Source organism: Pholcus phalangioides, unplaced genomic scaffold (assembly GCF_987345545.1).
Source record: "Pholcus phalangioides strain wild (caught in Gottingen) unplaced genomic scaffold, Ppha-v1.0 ptg000003l_1, whole genome shotgun sequence".
In the NCBI taxonomy this organism is placed as follows: domain Eukaryota; kingdom Metazoa; phylum Arthropoda; class Arachnida; order Araneae; family Pholcidae; genus Pholcus; species Pholcus phalangioides.
The window spans coordinates 5,293,601-5,305,385 of NW_028301596.1; positions in this window are offsets into that span (position 1 = coordinate 5,293,601).

Consider the following 11,785-nt stretch of genomic DNA (forward strand, 5'->3'; position numbering starts at 1 on the left):
GGAGGGAGACACCTGGCTGGAAGTATTTGAATTCCAATTTACACACTTAAACTCTCGGAAAATGTAACCATATCTCACTAATATGTGGACCCCGCATTGGTATCATGAGGCTTCATGCGTTATGACGTTTTACTACTACTACGTAACCTACATGCACCTCGTAAGCATTCCTGTGAGGAATTTCTAACGAATTTGGACACACACATGCCTAGGCCTACTGAGTGTACGTGTGACCCCGTCAGAGTTATACGTGTTTCGCGTTATAGCCAGTGCCGTCTTAACGCATGGGCCTCAAGCGAAGAAGGGGCCTCGCATAATGAGATCTGGTTGAAATTTTCGAGAATTTAATAGGTAGGGCCTCGAAAAAATCACTTGGCCCACTCATGATGGTCTTGAGACAACCAGGGCCGCAATTAGATGCTTGGTCACCCGGGGGCAAGCGCGCATTTTGACGCCCCTTGTAATGTTGACGGAGAGGTTTCAGAACGAAATTTGCATCCCCTCGGGTCCAGCGCCCGGGGCACGAGACCCGTCTGCCCCCCCCCCCTCCTAGTTGCGGCCCTGGTTATAGCTATGCTGCCACAGAAAGTTGCTGCCCTGTGTCTTCTGAGGCCAACAAAAGAAATTCTACGTTCCTAAGTGCAATAGTCACTGCAATATTCGATTCAACAAAAAGAAAGTTGGGAAAAACATCTTTGAAAATGCGGGTAAAATCGTTTTACCCGTACGCGGGAAGGGGGGGGGCATAGGGGGCACGTGCGCCCCCCCCCCCAGACAAAAAAAAAGATTTTTTAATGCAAAAAAAATTAAATTTCGAAAGAAAATGCCTTTAAATGTTATTATAATCGATTTCTGTTAATTTCAATGCTATTTGAAGGGTGAGAACTCAAAATTTCTCTTTGTTCCAGAGCACTTAAGCAGTTAAGCGGCTCGGACACATTTCCAGAGCTCTTGAATGACCCCCAACTTTCCTCCATTTTATCGGATTTGAATATCGCAGTGAATATTGCATTTAGGAACGTGGAATTTTTTTTGTTGGAACAGAAGAACGTCGGAAGAGACAGGACAGCAGCTTTCTAACCGTGTTTTTAAGTACAGGTTGTCCATATAAAAAATTACTTTATTTGTTTTGTTTTTTTTCATGTAGACGGCCCCTTAAATAAATTATGAGATTTTAAGTAACTGCATGTCATTTGAAAACTTTTTGTAACTGAAAGTATGTTTCTCAAGTCAACGGTTGCAGAGATAGATATACGTTGCGCAAACAATTTAGGACAGCCTGTATAACTTCATCATAGATGGAGCCCGTGAAGAGTCTTACCTGGGAGCCCACCAAAAATCTCCGCTTAGGGGCCGTACTGCATGATGGGGAGGGGGCATGAGTCTCCACGCCGCGCCCGATTGAAGTCACGGTTGGGACTCAAGAGGTCGGAGCCCTGTGGTCCTATTGGAGGCATATTCACGAATCAAGAGCTTTTATTAAAACCATTACGAGAGCTCCCGTTTCTAGAACTCTGGCTGCTTTAAATAATCATGAAAATGATTGAATTAATCATGAAGCTAATCATTGAATTATAGGGTGTTCATCTGAGTTGTGCAGTATTTTTTTACACTATAAACTCAATATTGAGGAGCTATAAACTCACCTATTGAGGAGGTTCCACTTAAGGCGGGCATGATGAGCACAGAGATGCTCGCGGGGAAAAGAAAAAATGTATTCCTACATGAAATGTGCCCTCTAATTTTGTTTTCTTATAGATGGTGGGCATAACGTCTTTCATTTTTCCTGCATTGACCTGTTTCTCTGCGCTTAGAATTTCGATATCTGTGCAGAATCTAAAAATAACATGCCACACCTTATACCAGCGGTTCTCAACCTGTGCTCCGCGGAGTCCTTGGGGCTCCTTTTGCACTCTCCGGGGGCTCCGCGGCTGCTCAAGGAAAATAAAAAAAAACCAGTAAAATTTAAAAAAAATAATTATTATAAATATTTTTAAATAGTAAAAATAAATCAGTAACTCTTTGATGAATAATTAAGAAATGAGCCTACGGGGCTCCGCGAATCGTAAAAGGTTGAGAACCGCTGCCTTATACAATACAGGGAAATTTCTTCCTGCGCAGCTAAAAATCTCTGTGTACATACACGGGATTCTCATTCCTAGTTATTCCCAGATTCTAAATGTGCATATTTTGTAAACTTATTACCCATGAAAAAATGTCATTCTTAATTACTTTCGTCCATAATACAAACGGGTAAAAAACTAAAATTTTATCAGCCACAAAATATTGTCTTTCAGAAAACAACTACACAGTACAGTATTATATTGAGAAACATCATTAAAATGGAAAGCGCTTCTGCCACCTATCAAATAAAAAACACAACTGTTATCAACAACCCGAACTGGTCACTGGTTGTAAATTAATATACCGCATGAAAAAAATCAATGCAGTATGATATTAATAAATATTTTATAACTAATAATATTAATTAAATTGCTATGTTTGCTCCAAAACGTTAACAGTTTATATTTGTGTACTGTAAAATAATACCTGTAATACTCACAAAACGTAAAATACTTGTAATCAACCCAGTCATTCACAATGAATATTTGGGGGTGATAATGGACAAGAAATTCAGTTTCTCCCGGCAGTATGTTGATGCTTCGAAATAAAATTATTCTGTATGCTGCGCCTGTCTGGTTGTTCTCGAAGAAAATGAATATCATCGCTCTGGAGAGATTACAAGACTCTGAGGAGATACACCTTGGTACGTTAGAAACGTTAATATCAGACGTGATTCCGGAGTAGCTGATGTAACGTCATATGCAAAGAACTTATTTGATAAATTGAACGATTCTAAAATTCCACACCTTGCGGAGATTTCATCATACGACAGTAGACGCAAAGCACGATTAAAAAGACCAAAGCATTTTCTACACATGCCTCGACCTGTGTTGCCAGGTCTATGAACATTTGAAAACTACGAAATTATAGCTCGGCTCTTGAGAGCCAAGCTTGAAAAAAAAAAACCCTTGGGTCTCAGGTGAACCTACGTCTTCACCTACCTTATTAGAATCTAACTATCATTGCAAAGCGCACTACTGCACAGGAATTGGCAGAGTCATGATGAAGGGGGGTTTGATAGATTATAACTATCCATTGGAACTCCGTTCCACCAATTACGGTTTTCGGTATGAATAGACTAGGCTATAGACACTAGAATAAGGGTTATTAAGTCGCCTTCGACTAGGCGAAAATTAAAACTACGTATAAGTTGGTACCCAGGGGCAAGCAACCACCTTATGGGCCTAGGAAGGAGGATAAGACTGTGCTTGGATGTATACTGGAAAAATTTTGACCAATTTAGGGTTTAGGAAAAAAATCCATTTTGAGGATGTCAAGCCGTCCCCAGACTATACCCTGCTTAGCCTCCCATACCGTAAATATGCCACTATCTTTCGGTCGTTCACATGCCCTCTAGGTCACTGTTTCCGTTCCTCGCTCATCAGGTCATTCTTTTGGTCACTCACATGCTTCCACATTCTTTAGGCTAGTCATCCAAGGGGTCTGAGAACTTGGATGACTAACTTTTTTAAATGCTACACTCTAGGTAAAGATCAAAGATCTTTGCGAAAGAATGCTTTGTGAAAATATCAGCAACAAGTAAGTTTTCTTCTTTGAAAGCTCTCCGGGATTTGTAAGGGGTTCCGTGGCGTTTGATGTCACGGAACACCAGTTGGAAACCTGTGATATAGATACCGCTCGCGGGCCAGAAACTGGCGTACCTATCGTGTTATGTGTGCATTGATGATATTCTCTTCAGGAACACACCTTGGCGGGGTGCATTCGACCTACAGGCAGTGCCGTCTTAACGCATGGGTCCGACTGGGCACGGCCCGGAGGCTTCGTGATCATTAGATCCCGTTAAAATTTTGAGATTGAGTATGCAAACGCAAACTGATAAGCTCAAAAAAAAAAATCAACCGGGCCGTGGGCATCCAAAGGTTGAGAACTACTGCTGTAAAGGGATCTTTGTTAGAATATTCTGGGGAGCCGTGGAAAGAATTTACCCCCCACAAACTCAAGCCTACCCATAGGATCCAATACTGAGCCTATATCTTCTACCGCCACCTCTCTGGACTAAATCATTGCCTCCCAGGGGGCTTTGGGAAACGCTGCCCTCTATAAATAATTTAGAATATTTTTTAAGAGATTAAAACTTGGGAAAATCTAACATTAATAGCTCTTATACAAACACTGACGAGGCACGTATAGCTAAAAAAACACGGCAAGATATGATTTTATCTATATGTAAAAGAATTTTACAGCAAAGTACTCACGCCTATAGCACAGCACAGTATTACTTCTTAGTGATCTCTATGTTATTCGAGCTATCTCTACCTCCCTCTGGCCGACTTTTCCCAATGTCATCAGCTGAAACTTTTGGAACCAAGGATATGGAAAAACCGGGATTTTTAACTTAGAGTACAATACTTACAACATTTTCACGAGCTTTCATTGTTTGAATCGACTTCTGTTGGACAATAACGGATGTAATTTTCACGTTTATTTTTACTCGTATTTATATGAAAAACTTCCATTCATTAGAATTTTTACATTTTCGAAACGAAATTTTTGATAAATAAATTTGATGTGACATCACGAAAACCAGTTATATGGATTGGTAAGAATTAAACTAAAAATTTAACTTTGGTAACTATATCTACGATATATAATTTCAACGTTATATAGGTATAGGTTTTTTTTCTTCTAATTTTTGTCACAAAAAACATCTTCGTATGCAACACACAGTACAGTATAACATAGTGCCGTATGTAATAGTACAATCAGCATTCGAATATACATATTTGCCGTAGAAAATACTATACAAAAGATAAATTATAATGTTATATATAAATGTGAAATTATTGCATGTACGCATGTTTGTTCTTTATACAAATCTACAATTTTAGACCGAAAAATTTCGCATATATACCAAACAGGACCAGGATTGAACCATGGGCTACTTTAAAAGTTCATCAGAGCTGGGCGACGGAAAAACCGTTGGCAACAACGGTTCCTGGGCCCCAACAATCACTTTCGTAGTGCTTACTTTGGTTACCGTGGTTCCATCACAATGCGTTTCAGCAGGGGTGTTGGAAGTGTTTGGAACTTGTGGATGCTCTTGATCTTTATGTAGGAAGTTTTGATGTCTGAATCAATTCAGGGTGCTCACACCTATGACATAAACTACCGTGGGTGCTTCAGCACCCCCGAAGCCACTGTTCCCAGGTTACTTCTTTTGATCATTCATATGCAAAAGGTATCGGAATATATCCGTGGGTTGAGCCTTTACATACAAAATTTTTATCTCTGAATCTTTTCTGGGGGTGCCGAGACCCATGTCACAAATTAACGTGGGTGCTCGAGCAACCTCAGCACCCCCGGCTCCGACGCCACTGCGTTTCAGACATGCACATGCCTTTACAATGCCCCCCGAAAGAAAATAACGTTAATAATTCTCTGAGAAAGCCTAATTTTCATTTCTCGGGAAAATTCCTCCGTACTTCGAACATTATTCGGGCGTTCGATAAGATATTGCATTTTGATAAAAAGGCATGAGAGAAATTCTCAATCGAAGCGCCCTATTACCATGACCAGAAAAACCATTTTTTTTTTTTTAAATCCCTAAGGGATTATAGCATGTCACGAAATAGGGCGGGGCCGGGATCCAAAAAAAAGGCAAACAACAATTATTCAACCTGAATATCCCCCGAACACAGCAGCCTAATAATTTTGATATACGACAACGTTAAAGGAAAACCCGTAATTAAGCGGTTTAATTGCCGTCATTTGACTTTCACCGAGACATCAACAAGATAAACAGCACTAACCTCAAAAAAACATGGGGATGGGGGGACCTTTTCGTCGGAGGTAGTAATGTAAAATGTTGTACGCCTGTATAATAATGTAATATTATTATTCCGGTCCACATAAACGTGAGAAGAAATTCTTATCATGTATAAAAGAGAGAATTTTTTTTTGTATTTTATTTTTGGGACGCCGTCCGCGTCGCAACATGGCGTCCTCCGAGGCACATACTGTATGTAATTACAGGTTATATATATATATATATATATAACAGATGCTGTGCCGGGTAGACCCCCGCGAGATAATTAATAGCCCCTCGTCTCTTACTAGTGTTGACTACTGGTTTAATGTCGCGGTTTTCTCGGAACATGCCTCCTAGTAATTTTGATTTTATTTTAATGCATGTAGGCAGGCAAGAACAGCATAAGGGGGGGGGGGGTTCTTCTCTCGCCCATGTTCTAGAAGCCTTTTTCACTTACTTGCTCCATGCTTTTTTTCTTCTTCTTCTTCTTCTTGCCTTTTATTGATATCTATTTTCAATAGTCTCAATTAGAAAACCGTGATTCGACACATGTTACACATCCGTAATAATTCGTTTTGACAGATGGAATTACTATTATTAACATCGCGAATATTTTTCATTTTCAATGGCTCAAACGTAAGGAAGTGTAACAAATGGCTCAAATATATATATATATATATTTCTCGTTGATAATTATTATATTATTATTCAAGGGCGGCTTAAGCGAGGGTGCATGAATGAATTAACGCCAGGGGCTCTGCCACCGGACTTATCACGTTGCCGAGATCTCTTTCAGCCCAGCTTCGTGGCAGAATCTGGGACAAAGTGAGTGCACCTAACAGTCTGAGTGTGTAGCTAGTGTTGTGTTTGATATTTCAGTGCTGCCATCTGTACTTCAACTTGCGAGTGAAATGTAATGATTGAATATTTGTAACGTTGTAGGCCTGTTGGTCCTCTGTGGCGGTGGTTGCTTGCCCCTGGGTACCAACTTATATGTAGTTTTAATTTTCGCCTAGTCTAAGGCGACTTAATAACCCTTATTCTAGTGTCTATAGCGTTGTCTATTCATACCGAAAACCGTAATTGGTGAAACGGAGTTCCAATGGATAGTTATAATCCATCAACTACCCCCCCCCTTCGGCCCTTCATCATGACTCTGCCAATTCCTGTGCAGTAGTGCGCTTTGCAATGATAGTTAGATTCTAATAAGGTAGGTGAAGACGTAGGTTCACCTGAGACCCAAGGGAACACGTTTTTCAATTCCTATAAAATTTTTATGCGCTAAATATAATTTATTTAGTTAGTGGAAAGGAGATCTCACTCCTGGATGTGAGGAGGCCCTGACGAATTCCATTCAGGTACTATGTAAGCTATCTAGAAGCCCCCCCCCCCCGTACCGGATAAACCTGGGGGGAGGGGGGGGGCAGAAGGAGAAAATAAATGGGCCATGGACGGAGAAAATTCTAAAACACTATTCTTGCTTGAATTTATTTACTATTTCATAGTTCTGAGCCGCATTCCCGTATTAATATTATCATTCTTCGCGTTCTTCACGATAAGAAAGGCGGCCATTATTACTATTATCATCGTCATCCGCCCCCCTTTCACAGACATGTCATATTTACGGACGCATATTGTTGGGGTGCATCTAAAAAGGACGCGATTAGAGCTCAACGCGAGGACCGTCGGAGGTCCCTTGTTGGGTATTCAAAACAAGCCTCCCTCGCCATCTATAGGTGCTAATAATAAAGGGTCTCCGATTAAGTATTATAAAGAAGCTTCCCACTCTCAATATAGAGAGAACTCTCCTTTATACTCTTTGAGAACTCTCTCTCCCTCAACGTGTGGACGCGTCAAATATAATAAACGACGATGAGCAACATTTATCAGAAGGCAACAACCATTTTTCACGCCTATCGGACAAATAAGCGTCGATAGGGGGCCTACGAAATTCGAAGCGATGACGTTTCTATTTTTCACTCATTTTCTTTTCAAATGCATGAATTGGTGTTTTTTTGCGAGTTTCTGACGTCAGGGGTCGCGCTCATGGGTGAGACTTCCCGTAGAGATCATTGGTATAATCGCACAATTGACATGCTCACCCCCTCTAAAGATTTAGGATATAAAAAAGGATATATCTCGGAGTGTGAAAAGGGAGCCCCCGTAGAGAGATGTTTTAGTGAGAAAAGCCCGGGAATCCTATTGTTATAGGCTGAACGGTGGCGGCAACACCTGGGGGGCTATGAGAATGTAAAAGGTTATGCAATTTGCATTTACTGGATATTTACCGAATATGGTTCTCCACTTTTGGGGTTTCAATGATTATTTTAATCATTATACGTAATCGATATCTCAGTTTCCAAAGAAGGATCCGGAGACTTCCCAACTCGGGTTCAGCGGGACGTTGCTGTTAAGGGGTCCTTGGGATGTGTTTCAGAACAAAGCGAAAATTAGATTTATACGAAAATTTAGCAAGCGCTGCTCCTGTTTCTCACATGGGCAAATGGGACACGTGCGCCCAGGACCCACAAATCTTCAGCCAAAATTGCCATCTGTTAAGCACAGCCCCTTTTCCCTGCGTACTCCTTTGCCTCAAAGAAGACTATATATAAGGGAACCTCTAAAAAATTCGTATTTGCCCAAGGCCCGAACTTATGAGGAACAGGCTCTGAACAAGCGGTTGAAGCACAGAGATTTCTCAGTTTCGTGGATATTCGACCAAGAGGGGCTGTAGAAGATTAGGGAAACTGCTGTTGGAAAAACATTGTCTTTTTATATAGGCTTAAACTTGTATCCGGCCCATGGCCCCCTTTCTCTCACATTTGCTACCATCTCCATAGTAACCTATGAAAATATTAGGTTTGAGCCTTCCACCAATAATTCTGAGCCCTCCCAATATTTCCAATGAATTTATGCCTCTGTCTTCGTATAAGCTATAGAAATCATTATGGAGCTAACCTTCAGATTAGACCTTACGTGCCAGATTTATATGTAATTTCTTAAGCAAAGATAAGAATTATCCCGTAGAGAGTAGGGCGGGTTTAAACTTTCTCGAAGTTACAATCACTACCTTGCCCTTCATAATCAAATGAGCACCTGTATACACAAGTGTTCGAAGTGTTATGCACCAGTGGGTGCTCGGCCTGAGCTTCACATGGCAAATTTCGATTTCTGAATGAGTTCTGGGATGCTCAGACAGTACAGAGTACTGTTGGGTGCTTGAGCTTCCACTGCACTCCCGGCTCTGACGCCGCTATAGTAATTCTGATGTTTCTCAAACCGTAATCAGCTTTTGTCAGTCGTAAGCATAGGCGTATGCAGAATTTTCTCAAGGAAGGGGTTTTCAATTTTTTTTTCTTCTTCTCGGAGGGGGGGGGGGTTTACTTTTTTTCCTGCAAGATAACACTATAATCTCGGCTTCGGGGGGGAGTTTAACCCCCCCTTCCCCCAAGCTGTCCCCCTTAGTTGCGGTCTTGCTTTCAAGATGGGCCCCATTGAACACTTATGAGTGCTGCGCTGATCACGGGTGCTCACAAAGCTGCATTAAGAGCAGCTTTGGGTGCTTACTTAGCGGCTAACTTATAAGCGGCTTTGGGTGCTCATGAGCAACTCATTGTGTGTGTGTGAGTGAAGATGCCTTCTGTTTCTTAATACACCGATTCATGTTATCTGCTCATTGATTTTGATTCAAAATAATCGTTATCTCTGTAAGTTAGTCTCTTTTAAATTTATCAGTCTCATCGCTCTCCCCCGCCCCCCCAAGAGGCAATGTCTCCTGCTTTAGGAAACACTGATGTGAACTACACCAGAGGCGCCGACATGAATAAAAAATTGGGGGCGGGGGGCTGAAAGTTGCTGATAGTCCCGTATATATGGGACTCAAGTGCGTAGGCAGGAAAGGGAGGGTGCATTGCATTGTGTTTTTTCAGAAATTATTGGGGGAGAGGGCTCAGCTCTCTTACAAAATTAATTTGGGGAGGGGGCTCAAATGGTCTCAGCCCCTAGGTTCTGATTCTTATGAACTACACAATGCACAAAAAAACTTTATGAAGTCCAGAAAAAGCGTAAATAAATGCCTGCCTCACTAATGCCTGGAATTTTGGTGGGCTGTCTATCGTCCTTTCCTCATAACCTGAAGAATAATTATAATATTATGTATAGTCTATATATACATTCAGAAATTCTTCGTAGTATTTGTCAGGCGTGACGCTGACAGGCAGCCGTGATAATATATACAAGCGAGATCTGAAAGCCATGCCTATTAATCATTTCGAACCGAAAAGAGAGAGCCGGCAATTAAGATAAAGATCGTTTTCCCTCGGCCGTGACTGAGTAAACACTTTTACACAAGTGGCTGGTTTTTCAGCGCGAGATACGCCCTACTGCTGTAGAATGTTTGCACATCGAAAGTTGCTCCCATGAATACGAGCGCCAAGTTTACTTAGCCCGAAATTGACACGGTATGATAGTTGGATTTGTGTAGTTGAAAAGCGAAGGTATTTACATACGGTGGGGGATCTTAACAAAACAAGCCGCTTAACATTATTTAGGGCCGTTACTATGATTTTTGTGACTGGGAGTGAGGGGGAGCAAACATGATTTTGCCACCCCACCACTCTAAAATTCGATGATTTTCAATAATGTTTTTGTTTCCTCCTAATATTTGCCCCTCTTTAGTTCCGGTCCTGAAATTATACATAATTTACATTAATACGCATACGCATATACGAGATATTTAATTTTTTAAACTGTGTTCGCGACCAGTCTTCAAAAAATTCCGAACCCGTGGCCGTCTGAATATAATATAACGTCTCTGGATGTATGAACAAGACACCCCAGGAAGGTCTTGCTTGAACTGTGGCTCTCACACGTGGGTGGTACCCATAGCTTTCGCATGTGGATGGCTAAGACTCGCACACAGGGCCGTCATTTCAACTTTTACCGGGGGGGGGGGGGGCAAAGCTCATGTAATCTATTATATATATACCATTTTTAGTGTATTTTCAAAAGCCGCACACACACAAATGACGGGCCTGCTTCCGCATCAGCTGCCCGCAGGAATCTAAATACAGCAAGGAAGAAAGCTGGTGGAAAAAGTCTTGACACATCGATATAGAACCTCCTATTAAACATTTTATTGATTGTACTACAATCTCCGATTTTATTTGCAACATCAACCGTTACCTCAGTCACGTTTCGTCACCACATTCTCTTGTATATACATGTATGCTCTTGCAGCGGCCAATCAATATTGAATAAATAAATGCTAATGTGCTCCACCCACCTCTTTAATCCCGCTAAGAAAAAAATTGTGTTCGTAAATTAAAATGATTAAAAATAGATTCGAAGCATTACAATTAAATTTTTAATAATTGTAATGTTGACTCGGATGAAAGCCACTTGGTAAACCGAGGGGGCACTTTTGATGCGATCCCTTGATTTGCGCAGGGTTTTGACACGAGTTTCTCGATCCACCTCATCGACTAAATCATTTATGGTACAAATGGCCCTTAGGTAGACTTGATAATTATCCAATGGGGAAACTCGTACTGTGAATTGGCCATATTTCATGGGGGAAAAAATACGGAAGATTGCAATTTTTACATACGGGATATATATATAGCTAATTTCCGCCAAAATATGCAATTCCCAATCATGGCGGAAATAACTGAAATTAAGGGCTATTGTAAAAAAAAATTATTTCTCGAAAAAACGATAAAACTTAATCACATTTTATTGAGGGAAAATATGGAAAATTGGGATCTCGAATACGGCAAAATTCAGGACAATGCTAAAAACATTGCCGCCCAGTTGGCAAGATTACCAACTATTGTTAAAATTGTTGTAAAATCCCCAGTGGAAGGTGAATGAGTGCTATTGGAAATCAAAGTT